This window comes from Lycorma delicatula, chromosome 1 (assembly GCF_047948215.1).
Source record: "Lycorma delicatula isolate Av1 chromosome 1, ASM4794821v1, whole genome shotgun sequence".
NCBI classification, from domain to species: Eukaryota; Metazoa; Arthropoda; class Insecta; order Hemiptera; family Fulgoridae; genus Lycorma; species Lycorma delicatula.
The window spans coordinates 217480393-217498807 of NC_134455.1; the positions used below are offsets into that span (position 1 = coordinate 217480393).

An 18415-nucleotide genomic window follows, 5' to 3' on the forward strand; every position below is an offset into this window, starting at 1 on the left:
CGAATAGAGTAAAAAAGGTCACCAGTCCTTCTGTAGGTCTTCACGCTTGTGTTTATTTCTCTAAGACACTAGTAATTAGATCCTTCACTAAATTTGGTATGCATGTTTTAACTGCTGACCCAAGAAAGCATATTAATTTCGAATTTAATCTTTCTTGGGAGGAGGAAGAGGAAGAGTATTAAGCCCTGGCTTAATACTCTTAGGAGTTGAACTTACCAAACCCTTTCTTGACAAGGACCAAGATCCTAAGAGGAACCAACTTACCAAATTTCAGCCTTTAGGATTACACGCACACACTCGTGTTTGCTTTTTTTAAAAATATCATTGTCTCCAGTCGATATTGTGTTGTGCGGATCTTTGACAAAATCTTAAATGTATAAAATTATATTTAAATTATTTAAGTAATCGATTTTCGTCTCTAACCAAATATCTTTCTTAAGAGATAGTTTTTCTTCTAGTGGTAGTGTATGTTATGAACCTTTTCTCGACGGAAAGAGTACATTATCGTTTTACTCTATCCGTCCCAGTCTTTCTTTTCGTTGTGATGCATTTAGAGCGATAGAGGTACTAGGATCTTTATCCGTAATAGTTCTCTGATAGTATGATATTTAATTTATACCTATAAATAGGTATAAATATATTTACCTAAGTAAATTTCTTGAGCAGAGTGAAGATAAAACTTGTACCGCTGAACATCTGTTTTGTAGTAGGCTTTAATATTGATATGCAGCAAGGCTCGGGAAGAAAGGCAAATTGAAATCGCGTCAATTCTCATTTTCCTCAGGAAACTTGGGATACTATCCTTATTTCCTTGATAATATAGGGATCTCGAGTGTAACTGTGAAATGTAGTCTGTCGGCCCTAATGGAAGAATTGTTCAACAATGTCAGTTTGCAGAAGCCACGTTACTGTGTTCTTTGAGTTGTAATTATATCCCCGCTTTCTATACGTTAACATTTTTCCTGAACGGATTCAAATATTGATGAAACTAGCTTGCATACGAAATTTAAATTTTAATATTTCACTCAAAAATATACCTACATACCTCTGCTGAACAAATTTAATTTTTCAGTTTTAGGATACTAGCTGATCGATTTCTTTACTGGGTCAGAATACCCCATAACAATACATACCTATCTCCTTTAATCTTGATATCTGCTGATAATAATGAATATCAATTTGCTGGGGAGAATTGATATAATAATATTCAGTAATGGTCATACTCATAATTTACCTGTATCACGCTATTTTTCTTCGTTTATCCCTTCTACTTCTACGTAGTCCATAATCTTTTTGTGCCGTTCCTCGTAATGTCATCTCATCAAAATAATCCAGAAGGAAAAATACGTCATATTTTCTACACAAAAATATTTAGCGCATAATTTAAGTGTTAGAAAATACAAAGAAATGAATTTATTTGTTATTATTTCTTTCTTATTTATTTTTTATTATTATATTATTTCTGAGGATTTAGTAATTTGTCTCGTTAAAAACGCAATCTGTAAAGTGAGAGTTGTTTAATTATAGGCAGGTTGAAACTACTCATATGTACCTATGTGTAATAGATTTGTAGATGTAATAGCAATGAAAATGAATTTAATAGGATTAAAATGAATGTCTACCTGATAAGGTATCATCCCTAACGGGGTTTTTATGCCAGTCTAATTTTTACCGTTACTACAGAGTGAGCCACGAAACGGTAGTCCTGCTAGAATTTGGAATATTGAATTAACTTCATAAGTTTGCGCACAGGACATTGGCATGGAAAATCTGAACAAAGGAAGGGGACGTACATTCCTACGTAAGAAGTCCCCTCCCGTGAGTCACGTGATCGTCGCTCTCTCTCTCTCTTCCCTAACATGCTTTGACCGTCAGTTATATGCTGAGATCGAGAAGATGAAGTGGATTGTGTGATGCGTGCGTTAGCGATGTATTTGATATCAAAGCGAGTGAATATTTTACAGTCGTACATAAGAACCGGTTCTTTGAAGGAAACACGGGAGTTATTCCGTAAAGCGTTTTCTAATCTTCTCGTCCCAGCTAAACGCAGAATTCAGCAGTTGGTGAAGAAATGGAGCCAAATGGTGGCTGTTGTAAATGCACCAAAGAAACAGGGCGCCATCTGTCGGCATTCATGAACTTTGCGCCCGCGTTACCGAAGTGATGCTTCGTAGTCTTCGGAAGTCTACAAGGAAACTATCGCAATAGGTCGGGGTAGAGCAACCTTTAGACATGTCCTGAAGAGTTTGAAGTTGAAACCGTACCGCATCACAGTTATGCAACAATTGGAGTCTGACAAGGGAAAACGTGTGACTTTTTGTCTCTGGTTGTTGAATATGGTTGCAGATAGTCGATTGGTACCTTTTATGTGCATCATGCCAGACAAGGCATGGCTTCATTTATTAGAAACTCCGCACCTAATACACGAAGTACCCTTACAAACCAGAAGGTAGGTGTGTGGTGTGCTATGCTTGCCACACGTGTTATTGGTCCAACATTTTTCGACTCTACAGTCAGCACACATGTCTACCTGATTATTTTGGATGAGTGGGGTCAACAGCTGACAGAAGAAGAACGTGAGTACTGTTTTTCCAGTAGAATAGGGCGATCGCTGAGAAATCACTGGCTCGTGTTCATGAGCTGTTTACTGGTGAGCAAACAGTAATAGAGGTCTTATGGCCGCCGGAGTCACCAGACCTGTCGACGTGTGACTTTTATTTATGGGAAATATTGAAAGGACGAGTGTATCAAAACAATTCACATACAATTTATATACTCGTATTGAAGGAGCATATCAGGAAGTGTAGTAGCAATATTACCCCGGCGGAATTGACGCAGGTATACCTGTTTTTGTGCTTAACCGTGTACACGAAGTGTTTAGCTGTTGCTAGAGACCACATTTTCAATATTTCCTCTGAATATTAGTACCCGGTGTGTTAGTTCTTAATATCGATTTTACATAGGTTACTGTAGACGTTGGCGGAACTATTTTTTCGTGGTCCACTCTGTAGTTCAAACATACAAGATTTAACGGTCCAAACATATACTGGAGTGCCACCTCTTATCAGTAGGTGAAATATTTTTTTTATTTTATCACCTAAATACTATTTTAATGAAAATATAATTGAAAAAAAAAAATTCTGTTATTTTGTTTAAGGCCGAGTGGTACCTTTACTATAATGTTTCTTTATTGCTGTTACAGGTAACTTACTATTTTGCTAACAACAGTTACGAAATAAATTTGGAGACGTAACTATAGTACATCAATAATTTGCCAGTTTTAACAGTTTTGTCGCATAAATGCTTTTTAGTAAAAAATTGAAAAAACAAATTGAAACGAAAACCACAAATATTGGTGTTTACTGATTATTTGTTGGTTAGTCCTACGCAGTTTTAAATATAGTATTTCTGTTTTTAAATATTACTTTTAATATACTGCTTGTTAATTTATACTTTGGGTGTATATTTATCTTGTTAAAGTAATGAATTCTGAAGGCTGTTTCTAGTAGCTTTTAATCATATGTTATTTGAAATTAAAAATTTTATTCTTTTAAATAAATATATTTATATAAATAAAAATTTGTCATCACATTAGTTTTTCGCTTAAAATGTTAATGTATTATGTTTTCTAGTAACGTCTTATAAAAAATAAAACTGAAAACACTGTTCGTTAATATACATATGGTTTTATCTTTTTTTTTTTAGTGGACAGAGGTAATGCATGTTAAGTAGTTAACACACACTTACGGAATATTCACGGAATGTATGCAGAGTGCGTTACACCCTAAACTTGCAGTTTAGGGTGTAACGCACTCTGCATATATTCCGTGAATATTTTGAAAATGTTTATTACAGTTTTCTGAAAATTTATACCAAACAGTGGGAACAGAGTTTTTCATAGATTAAAAACAAAATTCGAATTTAGGTTGTATTTAGGTGTATTATGGGAATTACTTTTGGATCGGGAAAAAAACACTGCAGTTTAAAACATTGTTATAATAAATGCCTTCGTAGATTTTTGTGGGTAGATTTTAACTTTTATAGATTTTTAGTGTTAATTTTATTTAAAAGAAAAGATCATGTTTTTAATTCAGTAAATTATCCCCTTTGTTTATAGTTTGCAGTGTGTACGTACATCGCTTTTCAGAACCGAGGCCGGACATCTTTTAATGTCTTCCACAGACTTCTGAAGAACTTTATTATTTGTAGCTTAATTTTTACCTCCTTGTACGAAATAAAGGAAATATTGTGATCGCAAAAAATTTCGGTTTTCAGATTTCAATGAAAATATCCATTTTGACCATACTTGAATCCATTTTGACTAGTTTCTGCGTGACGTCTGTACGTACGTATGTATATATGTATCTCGCATAACTCAAAAACGATTAGCTGCAGGATGTTGAAATTTTGGGTTTAGGACTGTTGTAACATCTAGTTGTGCTCCTCTTCTTTTGATTGCAGTCGACTGAACCAAAAGTGTCCAAAAAAGCCCAAAATCTAAACAAAAATTTGGATTTTGGACTTTTTTTTAACTCCAGTAAGAAGCCCTTATTGAGAGCTTTTTAACGACATATGATAAGTTGTACTTATTTTCATTGGTTCTAGAGTTATAGCCAAATAAAATTTTGATTAATGAAATATTTGGGAATTACAAGGGAAGGCACATCGGTTCCAATCAGACTTAGTCTCCTTTTCTTTTTTTTAAACTTTTTTCTTAAATTTATTTTTTTAACTTAGTTTTCTAATTTAAATATATCGATTTATTAATAATTATTAACCCATGATTGTAAAAATATTTACAATAAATAATAATAACAATAAAAAAAATATATGAAAAAAATCAGAAGTTATTAGGGAAATAAAATAAAAATGTGTATATATAATTTAATATGCATTATTACATATAAGTATATAATAGATTGGTGAAACATCTGATGAATTTAATATTAATTGAAAATTATAATCTAGAATCATATTATTTTTGGATTTTCTATTTTAATTTCTATTTAATTTTATTTATTTAATTTGGAATTTCTGTTTAATTTTATCTACATTAAAGTTAACTACAGAGTGACTAAAAAAAAAGACCCTCATGAGAACAACATATACACTGTATATACACATATACATGCCCGATCTTTAATAAATTGCAAAAAATTCTTATCTTTTAGTTCTTCATTCCTCTAATATTGTCAGTCCATATTCTCCCCAAGTCTGAGTTGATAATTTTATTTGTTTTTTGTTGTCAATAATTTAATCGCTCTTTGGTTTGATATAATTCTTTTGACCTAATTTGTGTATACGTTCTCTAGTTTTCAAATTTTGTCTCTTTATATTCATCATCCTCTCTTAATCTTTTTATTCTTTCCTTGGTTTTAACATTTTCTTCCTTTTTATTTTTATCATCTTCTCTTATTATCTTTATTCTTTCTTTGTTTGCAACACTTTCTTCCTTTTTTCAGTTTCCTTTTTTTTTAATTTTTTTGTAATTTAAATATATTGATTTATTAATAATTATTAACCTCTGAAAAAACTCTTTACAATAAATAATAATTTAATAGTAACAATGAAAAAAATCAGAAGTTATTAGTGAAATATAACAGTTTAAGTACTTTTAAAAAAGTGTATATATAATTTAGTAGACGTAAAAGGACGTCATGTAGTATCCACATCAGATTTTTTTTATATTCTTAAATTAATATCAAAAATAGAAGCAGATACGTGAAAATATGGTATGAAAATTTTGTGACGGATGAAAAATACCTAGACCTTGATTCGAATCCTGGACCTTCTGGATGAAAGGATAGAGGCTACGTCTACGCCACGTTTTTTGGCTTCTATGTATGTATATTTATATTATTCAGATTTTTATATCAGATTCTAATTTCAAAAATGAATATTAATGGAGTTTCGATTAATAATGAAATATTGCAGGTCGTATATTAAATGTTCGTGTAGAAAGTTTTTTTTATAATGTAAGAGGTATTTTTAAATAATTATAACCGTTAAGGGACCATTACTATATTATTAACTATTACTAAAATGAGTTTTTTTATTGATTTAGGTTTATTTTTCTAAAGTTTGTAATCAATTTTAACTTTTATTGTTAGCAAAGAGCATGCTCTTTATTGTATCGTTAGAATACTAATGTCTACTTTTATTTAAAACCTAAATAGTTAATCAGGTTTATACTTGTAAATAATACTTGTTTTCTTTTACAGAAACCGATAGTATGATTAAAGCATGCACGTCAAATGTTACTATCGATGGTAGGACAAGAAAAATTATTACTTTTAAGTTAATAATTACCGCGGCTGGAATTATAATCGAATACAAATAGGAGTATAATGTTACATTATTGTGTATATTGTTTTTTATGCGGAGTCGTATAACAAAATTATTATGTAACAAAATATATTTCTTTTCAGTCATAAGCTACTGCAAAATTCTTAGATTATTTCCCTTATCCCGGCGGTGATAACGCGAAAGCGGTTTTCGCCCTCCCAAAAAAAAAACTTACTATTACTTAACGGATATATTAGTTACAATTAAAATTAGAATAGTATTTTTCAAAGCGATGACACTTAATAGAAATTATTTGGAAAAATATATGTGTTTAAACATATTTCGTTTCGTTATCGCTAAGAAAAAATTCTTTTAAACTATTTTACGTAAGGAAAGAAAATACTGGAGTTCAGTATATGACTTCACAGTAGAATTAATTGTAATAAAACCGGGAGGTGTGTCCACACAAGATAGAAGAAGACGCGAACTCCGTCGTAAAAATTTAAGTTGGCGCATCGAACCGGAGGTAAACAACATTTACAGAACTTTTGTTCGACAAAACGTTTTTGTCGAACATGGACTCTTCGATTAAAAGTTTTGTTTTAAACTTGGAATTAAACCCTTTAAAAAACAAAGCTTAATAATTTGTTATATGAATATCAGTGTTCATTAATTTGATGACGTAACGGGTTACCTGTATCGAATTAATTATTACAAATTCTGTAAACATTTATTTTATACTTGTAGGTGCGTGTTACTCTTTGCAACCTTCTAAGACAACAGTTAAAGTTAATTTGTAACGACTGATGAACACTGTTTAATATCCCTAGAATATTAATAATAATTTGACGATTAAGTCTCAGTTCGTTACTCTTTTGTTTTACTGCGATGAAAAACTAATCGTAGTTTGTCATGCATAACCGTTGTAGGGAATTACAACTTTTCAGTTATTACTTATGACACGTGGGTTATTTTTAGAGATAACGAGCTTATTCGCATGTGATTACCATTCTCTTTTTTTGGTTTATAATTTTGGATCTTTATGGTAAAAATATAACGCTAGTCGCGTTATATCTTTGCCGATGAATTTATAGCTTAATAATTCTCTCCATTATAACGGGAAAAAGTCGGGGATGGCAATTTTATTATCCACTCACTTTTGTGGCTATAATTCTTCGGTCACCTTCGGAACTTCATTTCATTGAAATTTTCCTTAAAAAACTACAAAAAATCTGAATTTAAGTGCTCTTATTAAATATTTTTCAACTTGCTCAATTACATCCTGCCAAACATGCGAATATATTTAATAACATTGTTAGAGAGTTATTAAAAAACTACATTTTTTAGGAAGTTAAGTATGTGTTAATGTTGATGAATTATATGAGAAATTGCGTATAGTAATTAACGGTTGACGATTAGAATTCAAATTGCTACATTAAATTCTGTGGAGAGAAAATAGTAGTATAACTATCGTATGACAGAGAAGGATTTGTTGTGAGTTGTTGTTCAGAAGACAATAAACCAAGTAAGTTTTGTTGAAAGAATTACCGGTTGCAGTACATCGCCTCTTAACGGCATGAAATATTTAATCACGACGTCTTATTTTCAAATATCAAATCATTCGTTTAGTAAAGATAGTGTTTACAATTTTCTAGTCGGCTTATCAAACGAACATACTATTTTAATGTTTTTAAAAATAATTATTTCGTGATTGAGATATTTATCACTTGATAAACCTTGGTTCAAAATCTCCCAAATTTAACGAGAAAATGATTTATTAGGTAGGTTTTACGACTTATTTAAAAAAATGTTTAGAAGCTGCGTAAATTAACGTAACTTAATTTACGCACTTTATAAAATGACTCTGGGGTAAATTAAGACTGCCCGTTTTCCACTCTTACGTGAATTTTTATGCTACATACTCATCAGCGAAAAGACATTGACTTTTACCTTGAGTAATAATAATTATTTTAACTATATTAAAAAAAAGAAGATTTTGTCGAAAGATCTCATAACGAAAAACCTACCCAAAAAAACAAAACGGAATGATAAAAAGTGAATGAACTCCGTTATCTCTGTTGAAATAACGTACAAAGTAACTTATTTCCTGCTAAGTAATAATTCGTTGCCGGCCTCCGTGGCGCGAGTGCTAGCGTCTTGGCCTTTCATCCGGAGGCCCTGGGTTTGAATCCCGGTCAGGCATGACATTTTCACACGCTACAAATAATTCATCTCGTCCACTGAACAATACCTAACCGTGGTCCCGGAGGTTAAAAAAAAAACAGTAATAATTCATAAAGCTGTCGGAAATAAGATAAATATGTGACCGATGAAAAAAATGCCAAATTAAACAAAACCATTATTAATTCGCGTTGATTTAAAGCATTCACAAGCCACGTTAAAAGTAATTACGCCTTATAGATTTTGAACTAGCTTTACATAGTTCTTAGAGCCATCTATTTTACCCTTCGAGAGTCTATTATGAAGTTGGGTTTTAATGTCTCTTGTGAGTACTGTTGATGGAATAAATCTTTTAATAATTCTCTGTAATGATAATTATGAGTATTATTACTATTAATATTTAATCAAATACTCCTAAAGAAAATACAAATTGTATCGATGCATTTGCATAATAAAAATTACTTGATCTTTCTACAAACCATTTCCGCGACCCATTTTAGGAGTAATTCCTTACGCCCAGTTTTTTCAATGGTCTACGCTCAAGAACCGTTTACAAAAAATAAATAAATAAAAATCTAAACTTAAGTGCACTTTTTGAGTGTTAAACGATCATCAGAAGATACAGAGATAATTTTTTTTTTTTTGCAATTGTACCAGGTGGAGACTGGACCCGCTTTTTACGTTTAACTCAGTCCCCACCCTGCAAAATGTCACCCGTCTCTGCAAAAAACACAAGAAAACATGCAGGGGGATGAGCAGGGATCAGACAACTACTCACCCTCGATCGCCTCCCTACCACGAATTATGGCCTCCACCATAGCAGCTACGGCTTTCCACGCAGCCTCGACTATAGTATCTTGGTAACCACGCTTTCAGCCACCAACTCCCCGAACTCCTCGACTGCTGGCCGCCGTACATCATACCAGCGCCTACACCAGAACACCACGTGTACCGGGGGAGTCGACGATTGCACAATACCTACATAGGGGTAAGCTCTTTCCCCAATCCTATGCAGGTAAGCGCCAGAGCAACCGTGGCCACTCAGAAACTGAGTGAGTTCGTACGACAGGTTTCCGGACTTCCTCCCTATCCAGGTCTTGATGTCTGGGATGATGGATCTCGTCCATCCACCTGTCTGCGACGCCTGCCACCTTTCTTGCCACTGCTCGATAAACCAATCGCGAGCGACACTTGGCAAAGCACCCCGTTATCTCATAGCCCTCTCCTCCGCCATGAGACTCAGGGGCGGCACCCTGGCGATGACAAACACGGCTTCGCTGGAAATCGTCCTATAGGCATCCGCAAAGCCAGCATCCGCTGCAAACCGTCTAGGAGCTCCCTGGTCCGGCTAGTATTAAGAGACCTAGCCCAAACCGGTACCCCGTACAGGCAGACCGACCATGCCACCGAAGCAGTCTCCTTCTTCCGGTGGATGGGCCACCCCGATTCCGCATCAGCCGTTCTCCTAGCCTTGCTTACTGCTCCTGGAACGACCTTTGGTGGTCAAGTCACAGTCCAAGGTATTTTACCTTACGTGAGGTCAGGACTTTGGTCCTACCGGTATGTAACGTGATGGGGTCAAGTTTACGTCTCCCGGCCATGACCACGCCTCCGTTTTCCGCTCTGCGAGCTTCAGTCCACTAGTAGCGAGCCAGTAGCTCACCATACGGATCGCCGTAGTGCCCTGCTCCGCGACTTTCAGCTCTGTTTTGCCGACAACAACCAGAGCCAGGTCATCAGCAAAACAGACTACAGTGACCCCTTCCGGGTACTCGATCCTCAGCACACCATCATAAGCAATATTCCAGAGCAAAGGACCGAGTACCGATCCCTGTGGGACATCACATACCACCTCATATGTAACTGACAGCCCCTCCGCGCTGGCGACCACAAACCTGTCGCTAAAGTACTGGGCGACCAACCGCCTGCAGTACGCGCTCACGCCACGCACCTCAAGCTCATCCATAACAACATGTCAGGGCAGACTATTAAAGGGATTTTCAACGTCTAGGAGTATAAAAACCGGTATCCTCCTAGTGTGCCGACTGCCCGCGGCAGCCTCGTCGACCAGCTGCATCTCTCAATAGCATCCACCGTGGACCTGCCTTTTCGGAATCCGAACTGGTACGCACTTAATCCTATCCCAGCTTCCAAGTCGGCTGTCAATCTGCCTACAAGGAGGCGCTCGAAAAGCTTGTTGAGCATGCTTAACAAACACAGCGGGCGATATCCAATAGCATTACCAAATTTGTCACGCCCCTTCTCAATCAGAGCCAGCTGAGCAACCTTCCATGCTCCTGGCACAAACTTTGTTAAGCAGTAATTAGATGCATCGACAAGCTGCTCCGGGGCCACCTGAGCCAAGACCTGCACCGCCTCGCCGCTGATGCCATCAAGACCGGGACTCTTCCGCGGGTTGACACGCTTAGCTGCTGCAACCAATTCATCCTACTTGAACAGAGGAACTACTTCATCCAGAGCAATTTCCCTCCAAGGCATCCATTCTACCGTGGGGAATAATTTGATTATCACGTCCACTAGGCGCTCCTTAGTCAGAACGATGAGGGAACGACCAAACTTCTTCATTACTATCTTGTAACCGCTCCCCATACGTCCGCATTGACCACATTGAGCAGGTTAGTCCACCTCTCCTTAGCGCGCCTAGCTAAGGAGAAGTGGACTAACTTCTCCTGTAAGCCCTTCTAGCTTCGCCGAACATCTCCCTAGCGTGAAGGATGCCCATTCTATCGTTGCCTGTGTGTATCCTCTGCAGCCTCCGTCTTGTTCTCTCTTCGAAGCTCCCCTACTTCCTCGCACCACCAGTAAGCACTCTTGTTCCTGGCAGCGCATTTCGGTCGAAGCTCTTCAAGCGCCTCATGCACAATGGAGGTCACCTCATCAGGCATTAACGCCTGCCTTAGCCTGTCAGCGATAGTACGACAGAAAATCCCCACCGCACGCACGCTTACTCTCCGTATTCCGGGAGTGCAGCTAGCTACACTCCCAACAGCTTTATAGACTAATAAGACGATCTTATGGTCGCTAAGGGTCTCCTAGTCCAATACACACCAATTATTGCCCTTGGGCTCGCCCTCTCACTTGCGAAAGTGACGTCGATGAACGACGCCGACTCACGTCTCAAATGTATGACATAAACCATCACTCATAGAGGAAAGTCCTGCGCCGCTTGCAGCCTCCTCAAGGATTTGGCCCCTTCGATCGGTGACCACACCGCCCCATGACACGCACTTGGCGTTGAAGTCACCAGCGATTATCACCCTAGGCCATCTCCCCGCCTCAGTCATAACTTCATCGATGAATCTTTCGTAGTTTATGCCCCTTATCTCCGCACTTGAGAAATTTCATGACCTCCTTGCATTCACGACTAATATGCCCCTCTTTGCCGCAGTTTTAATTATGATTTCAGCGATTTACCCCTTTACATTTAGAGGCAAGGTGTCCATTTTCGCCACACTGGAAGCACCGCTCCTTTTACTCTGTAGGGTCTTTTCGAGACCCTACAGAGTATCCACCCTATCTTTATGCGGCCTTTCTTCAACAGCATGTTGCCGATCGTCTTTCCTACAAGCACATGGAGGCCGTCTTAGTGTTCCCAAACGATCTCCACAAAGAAGAGACCTTGACCGCCCCACTCTTGACACCTGCAGCTGTAGCAGTACCTGCCCTCACCTCCTCTTCCGTAGCTAGCTCATCGAGATCCTTCACCAGGAACGCTACGTGGTGCTCCCTCCTCCCACCTTCCACCACCTTCGTCGGGAATTTTCTTTTTTATAACCTCCCTTAGCTTGGTGGCTGCTTTCTTTTCTTCTTTAATCTTACTACGTAGCTGTTCATTAATGACTTTTCTAAAAGAGAACAATTAAAAGAGCAATCTAACAAAGGTAAGATAAATTGAATTATAAAAGAAAAACTAACAATAAAATAAAAATTACTTGCGTATTACTACAAAGTATTTTTACCTGTTGACTTTTTATACAGTTTGTTTTTAAACAGTCCAATTAGAGAGACGAAAGTAAACACTAACCCGTTTTATAATTGATCTAATCTCTTATGGTAAACTAACATTTAGATCAGCTAAACGTTTAATGTTCTTGTAATATAAAACACTTTCAAAAAGATTTTTGATTCATCTAAATTCTAAGAGGCCATTCGACAGTGTTCCATCGTTATTCAACGATGAGTTTTCTGTATCCTTGCTAGGAAAGTAATTTTCGCATATATATTATTTATTTTATACATTTCTAAATTGTAGGTTTTTAATACTTATTTCTGATCGGTTTCAAAGGAATATTAGACATGATTTCTCTTGCTTTTTGTGCTTGTAACTTACCAAGTTGCTTCTTTATTTTAGTTTCAATGGCTCTTTTAGTTTGTCCTCTCTTTTTCCTGTTTAGCCTCCGGTAACTACCGTTCAGATAATACTTCAGAGGATGAATGAGGATGATATGTATGAGTGTAAATGGAAGTGTAGTCTTGTACATTCTCAGTTCGACCATTCCTGAGATGTGTGGTTAATTGAAACCCAACCACCAAAGAACACCGGAATCCACGATCTAGTATTCAAATCCGTGTAAAAATAACTGGCTTTACTAGGACTTGAACGCTGGAACTCTCGCCTTCCAAATCAGCTGATTTGGGAAGACGCGTTCACCACTAGACCAAGCCGGTGGGTCCTTTTAGTTTGTCCTAGATCGCTGTTATTGCACGTACAAATGAATCGATAACTATCTGCCCTTCTAGCCATCTGCCCTTTTAGTTTTATGTGTGGCTTCCTAAGACAGAATTTAATTTCCTACTCTTAGTTACCTGTCTTAGCCGATCCTTCTTGTCCATCATTCCGAAGTATAGTTTTTTTATTGTCGACTTCTCGACAAATTTTCCAAATTGTTTTGATTCATTTCTGTATAATAGTGATGTTTCTAGTAAAACGAGCTATTGAAGTCGGCCGTATCTTTAATAACGTTCTTTTATTTTAAGCTTTCAGATAAGGTGGCAGCCGATTTTCTTTGCAAACTATCCACTTAAAGCTGCACTCTTGTGTTACATGAAAGAACCGTTGGTGATGTACGTATCATATACGAAATTTTCCTCTAAGTACCGTTATGATGTATTTTGAATGTGTGATGTGAATTAATTAAAGGCGTCGCGAAAATTTATTTTTTGGACTTCGGGTCGTCGTATTAGAATATTTTATTATAAATGAACTCGCAAGAATTTTAACCTCGACAGCTTTTAATTTTACAATGAAAAATAAATTAATAAATAAATTTCCCTTTATTAAATGAAGTAATGAGAGTATTTTCCGACTTAAAATATTTATCGGTGTCGATGACCTATTAGAATGGGAAGTGTATCGTTGTTCGATCGAGAGAGAAGTGCGACGAATCAAAACACAGTAACCGACCAATAACAATTTATGAAAATGTTAGATGTTGACTTTTAAAAGGTAACTTTTTAAACAGAATCAATTTATATCACATCACTGCAGGAAAGCGTTATTCAGATTTTTCGGTAGTTTCCAGTTGTATTACGTTAATGGACGACAAAATAAGAAAACGTAAGTTAAATTTTATGTATTACTTTTTATTAGTCAATTGAAGGAAGAAATTGTGCAATTATATTTTTTCTTCAAGTAAAAATTTAACCTTTGCTGTTTTCTCAGCTTTACGTTTGAATCCGAGTAAAAATTTCATTCTCTGCGCTCTTTTTTCGTAATTCAACACTTTCTTTTTAATTATGAAGCGAAATGCTGCAATTTAAGATGCTTAAATTTCATTTTCAGCATATGTTAGCATAATGAATAGGTTTAGCTGATAAATTTCTTAGGTTTGTGTTGATAGTCTAACCGAACTTGTATTTATAAAATTTTTTTTCTCCTAAAATGATCCTTCATTATTATTTGGTCAGATGAAATATTAAATACGCAATATTAATACGAGTACATTATAATTAGTGATAATCAGGTATAACTAACTGTTGATAAACGTAAACCTCATTATTTTCGAATATATAATTTGAAAAAATTCACTTGTGAATTAGGTTGACATGTAGGAAAATAAATCCGACTGCAAAAATGTGATTTGGGCACTACATGACTTCCCTGTACGCCTATTAAATTACATATACACATTTAAACAAAAATTACATTACACATTTTAAATGTGTGCATAAAAGTACATAAAATTTTATTTCATTAATAACTTGTGATATTTTTTCATATTTTATTTTTTATTGTTATTATTGAATTATTATTTATCGTAAATTTTTTTTACAGTTGGAAGTTATTATTAATAGATCAATATATTTAAATTTTAAAAAAAACTTAAACAAATGGAGATGAAGTCTGATTTGAACCGATGTGACTTCCCCTTATGAGATCCAAATATTTTATTAATTAACATTTTATTTGGCTATAACTCTGGAACCAATGAAAATAAGTACCACTTATGATATATCGTTGAAATACTCTCACTGAGAGCTTATTACTGCAGTTAAGGAAAAGTCCAAAATCCAATTTTTTTGTGGATTTCGGGCTTTTTTGGACACTTTTGGTTCAGTCGATTGCACACAAAAAGGGAGGTGCACAACTAGATGTTACGACAGTCCTACATCCAAAATTTCAACATCCTACGGCTAATCGTTTTTTAATTATACGAGATATATACGTACAGACGTCATGCCGAAACTAGTCAAAATGGATATTTTCTTTGAAATCTGAAAATCGAAATTTTTCGCCATCACTGTACTTCCTTTACTTCGTACATAGAAGTAAAACTGTTTTAAAAAGAAAACAAACTCAATTTTACAAACAAATGAAAGAATCAAATTCACTCGTAACTTAGCAATGGTTCGAGATATTCAAAATAACCATACATTTTATCAGGAAACAGTCAGTGAATTTTTCTGTGTTTTCATTAACTCTGATATTTCAGGGTCCTCAGTTAGTTTCAGAATATCTGGATAAAGCCTGTGGAACGTTAATATTTACGTTCTGAGTCCGAAAACTAATGGAATCCGTACTTATTAAGAGTTAAAATAATAATCAAACCTATTTTTTGTTTTGTTTTTTTTTTTTTGGGGGGGGGTATTAATTGAAATTATTCAGTGTTATGTTATTCCCGGCCGAAGGCTTTTCCCTCATATGATGTACAGGAATGACGCTGGTAGAGCTGTCTCATTCCGTAACATCATAAGGGGATGGTGTGGCTTACACTACTCATGACCTTTAACCGGAAACCTTTGTTTTTTTCCATCTGTACTTGAATTCCCTTACTTTAAAGATTTGTCATTCCCGCCATTTAGGTCGGCTAAATGATTAGTGTTGGTACTGAAACATTTTAAATATTTATACTTTTTATGTAGTTGTAATTATTATTTTTGTTCAGTAATATTTGTAATAATGTCTATTACTGTTATTATTATATTTTTGTTTATATTAACTTTTGTTCAAATTTATTACTGTTATTTAACTTTATTTAATTTAATTTTACGGAACATTGTTTTACGAAATGCATTTTTAGAAAGAAGCTGATTTTAATATGTATTCTCATCTTTTAAAATGCACTGATGTAATGAATCTCATGTTTTGAAGGTATCACATTGTAAATTATTTTTAGATCTTTTAGCGATTACCACGACTGCGCTATTTGTATTATCTTATTTGTAGTACGTGAATATTATATATATATATATATATATATATATATATAAAATGAAAGAGTCTTTTTTTTCTTCCTTATCAGATACAATAAGATAAACTTATCTATTTTGGTATCGGTAATGTTTAAAGGTGTCAGATGAACAATAATTTAAAAATCGAACTACACCATATATTAATTGTCAAAACTTTTTCTCGGTTCAAATTGATGAATCACTTTACTAATATATATTGCAGTATATTTTACATACATATTAATTAGTTTTTGCGTTGCTAATTATTTATATTTCTTTTTAAATAATGTTAGGTAGTTACTTTTTTATTGTTTATTGGTTTGTATTACGAAGGAATTTATCTGTCAAAATTCAGCAGTGATAAACTGTTGAATTTTTGTATTTTATAATAATTCTTGTTAGATACAGTATTTGAATAAAACGAGGTGGGAAATGTATGCTGTACTGGGGGTATAGTATTCTATAATGGTGGTAACACTGTGTTCAGTCTACTCTTTGCTGCGGTAGCCCAGTGATGAGGTGACACCAACACAACAAATGACAACAGGTCTGTACTTACAGCTCTGTGTCTGTCTTTATTGTATTCTTTGCTTTTTTTAGCATCATTGTTTATTTTTTTTTTATTACCCATACTCCTTTATCTACTATATTATTTGTTTTTATTATATTTTTTAAATACGTTATTTGACTACCGAATATGTTACCACGTCATGTTGAATTTTTTTTAGTGTTTATTTGTAATAAATGTAGGAAAAAATTGTGCTGATTTCAATTAGTTAAATTAACATTTTTAAATAAAAACGGTTTGTAAAAATAACAATTTTTTAAATAGAACGTTTATTAGAATTTTGTAATTTCTTCGATTATTCGTTCTTTATAAAATTTATAATTTTTTAAGTTACAAAACCGAGAAATGTGTTTTTAACGTAAGTTAGTACAATTAATTTTTTTGAGTGATTATTTGTAATATTGTACTCCTTGATAAGGCATGACAAAATGTTGTATACACTAAGTGTTAAAAAAATTCCAAAAATAACAACCCTTCAGATTTTAAAGCAATATTTTAAATTAGTTTTAAAATATTTTTCATTATTGTAGTTGAAAGAAATACTTTATATCAGAATTCTTGTTTATTAGTGATGTTTGTTGAGCGTACTTGTTTTACGCCCTGATCCTAAAACGACATGTAGTTTTGTGAACGTACGGTAATACTCGATTTATTGCGGTCTGAGACAAATGTTAGGATGCAATTACATAATTGCAGTAAAAAACATTTCAATACTATCTTTCGTATTTTTAAAGACTTATTGCTTGTGATACATGTTTGGTTTATTATGAGATAAAAAAATCGTTGTATTCTATTAAGAGTTTTTAAATTAAGTTATATTAATGCTACATTGAACGATATTAATGTTGTTTAAGCTTCCAATTTAAAAAAAAAAAACTTTATTATAAATATAATAATTGCTTTATGTATTTTTATTACTAGCAATTACTTTATGGATTTTTTTATTAGCACGTAATGTAGTAAATATAAATTTGCCACAGTTCTGTTTACTTTATCGACGGATAATGTGGATCACACACAATAGTTTTAAGAGATCATTTGTTAGTAGTTCTTATCATCGTCTTGCGTGTCAAACCAGATAAATTTTAATCTATATCTTTAAGATATATGAAAGAACTAAAGCTACTGTATAATTTTATGTTTCATATCATTGCTTGATATGATACTATAATATTTTGGCTGTTTGTGAGTTTTAATTTTAAATTCATAAACTTTACCTACACATTTAAAATTTTCTTAATTTATTAAAATAACCGCTAGCAGCATCAAACTTACTCTATTTTTATAGTCTCGTATTATTATTAGCTCTTTTATTCATTGATTTAGAAAAATTCTATTTAACTGCTGAGGATTGCGAGATACCGACATGAAAAGCCTGTCTGCTTGTATAATTAATTTTTTATGAAAAATATTTGAATATTCCTTGATTAAAAGTAGCTATTTTGAGTAATTAATCGCTAGCTCCACTAGAATTTTATCATTATTTATTTGCTCACATAATGTTTATTTTCGTCTGTCTTGACGGAAAATAACTGTTTTCTTAAATCTATCAAGTTATTCTGAAATGTTTTAGTCGGTCTAAAGATACGTATTAAATTAATATATTTTTTTCTGTTGTATTTCTGTTTCGTTTGTTAATAAATTAAACTACTCTATAGGCTTGATCGATTGTCTTGACCATATTTTTAC

At 34.1% G+C, this 18415-nt stretch overlaps 1 protein-coding gene across 6 annotated transcripts in view; it reads left to right on the forward strand.

The window, feature by feature from the left end:
* The window catches only part of RhoBTB (Rho-related BTB domain containing), a 276592-nt gene that overhangs the window by 47861 nt on the left and 210316 nt on the right, over positions 1–18415 (forward strand). The window contains exon 1 of one of the 6 annotated variants that reach the window (XM_075372492.1): positions 16660–16705. The exons of the other annotated variants lie outside the window; for them this stretch is intronic. The gene's annotated coding sequence lies outside the window, so the exon portion shown is untranslated. Of the gene's footprint in view, positions 1–16659; positions 16706–18415 lie in introns of those variants that run through there. 6 annotated transcript variants of the gene reach the window in all.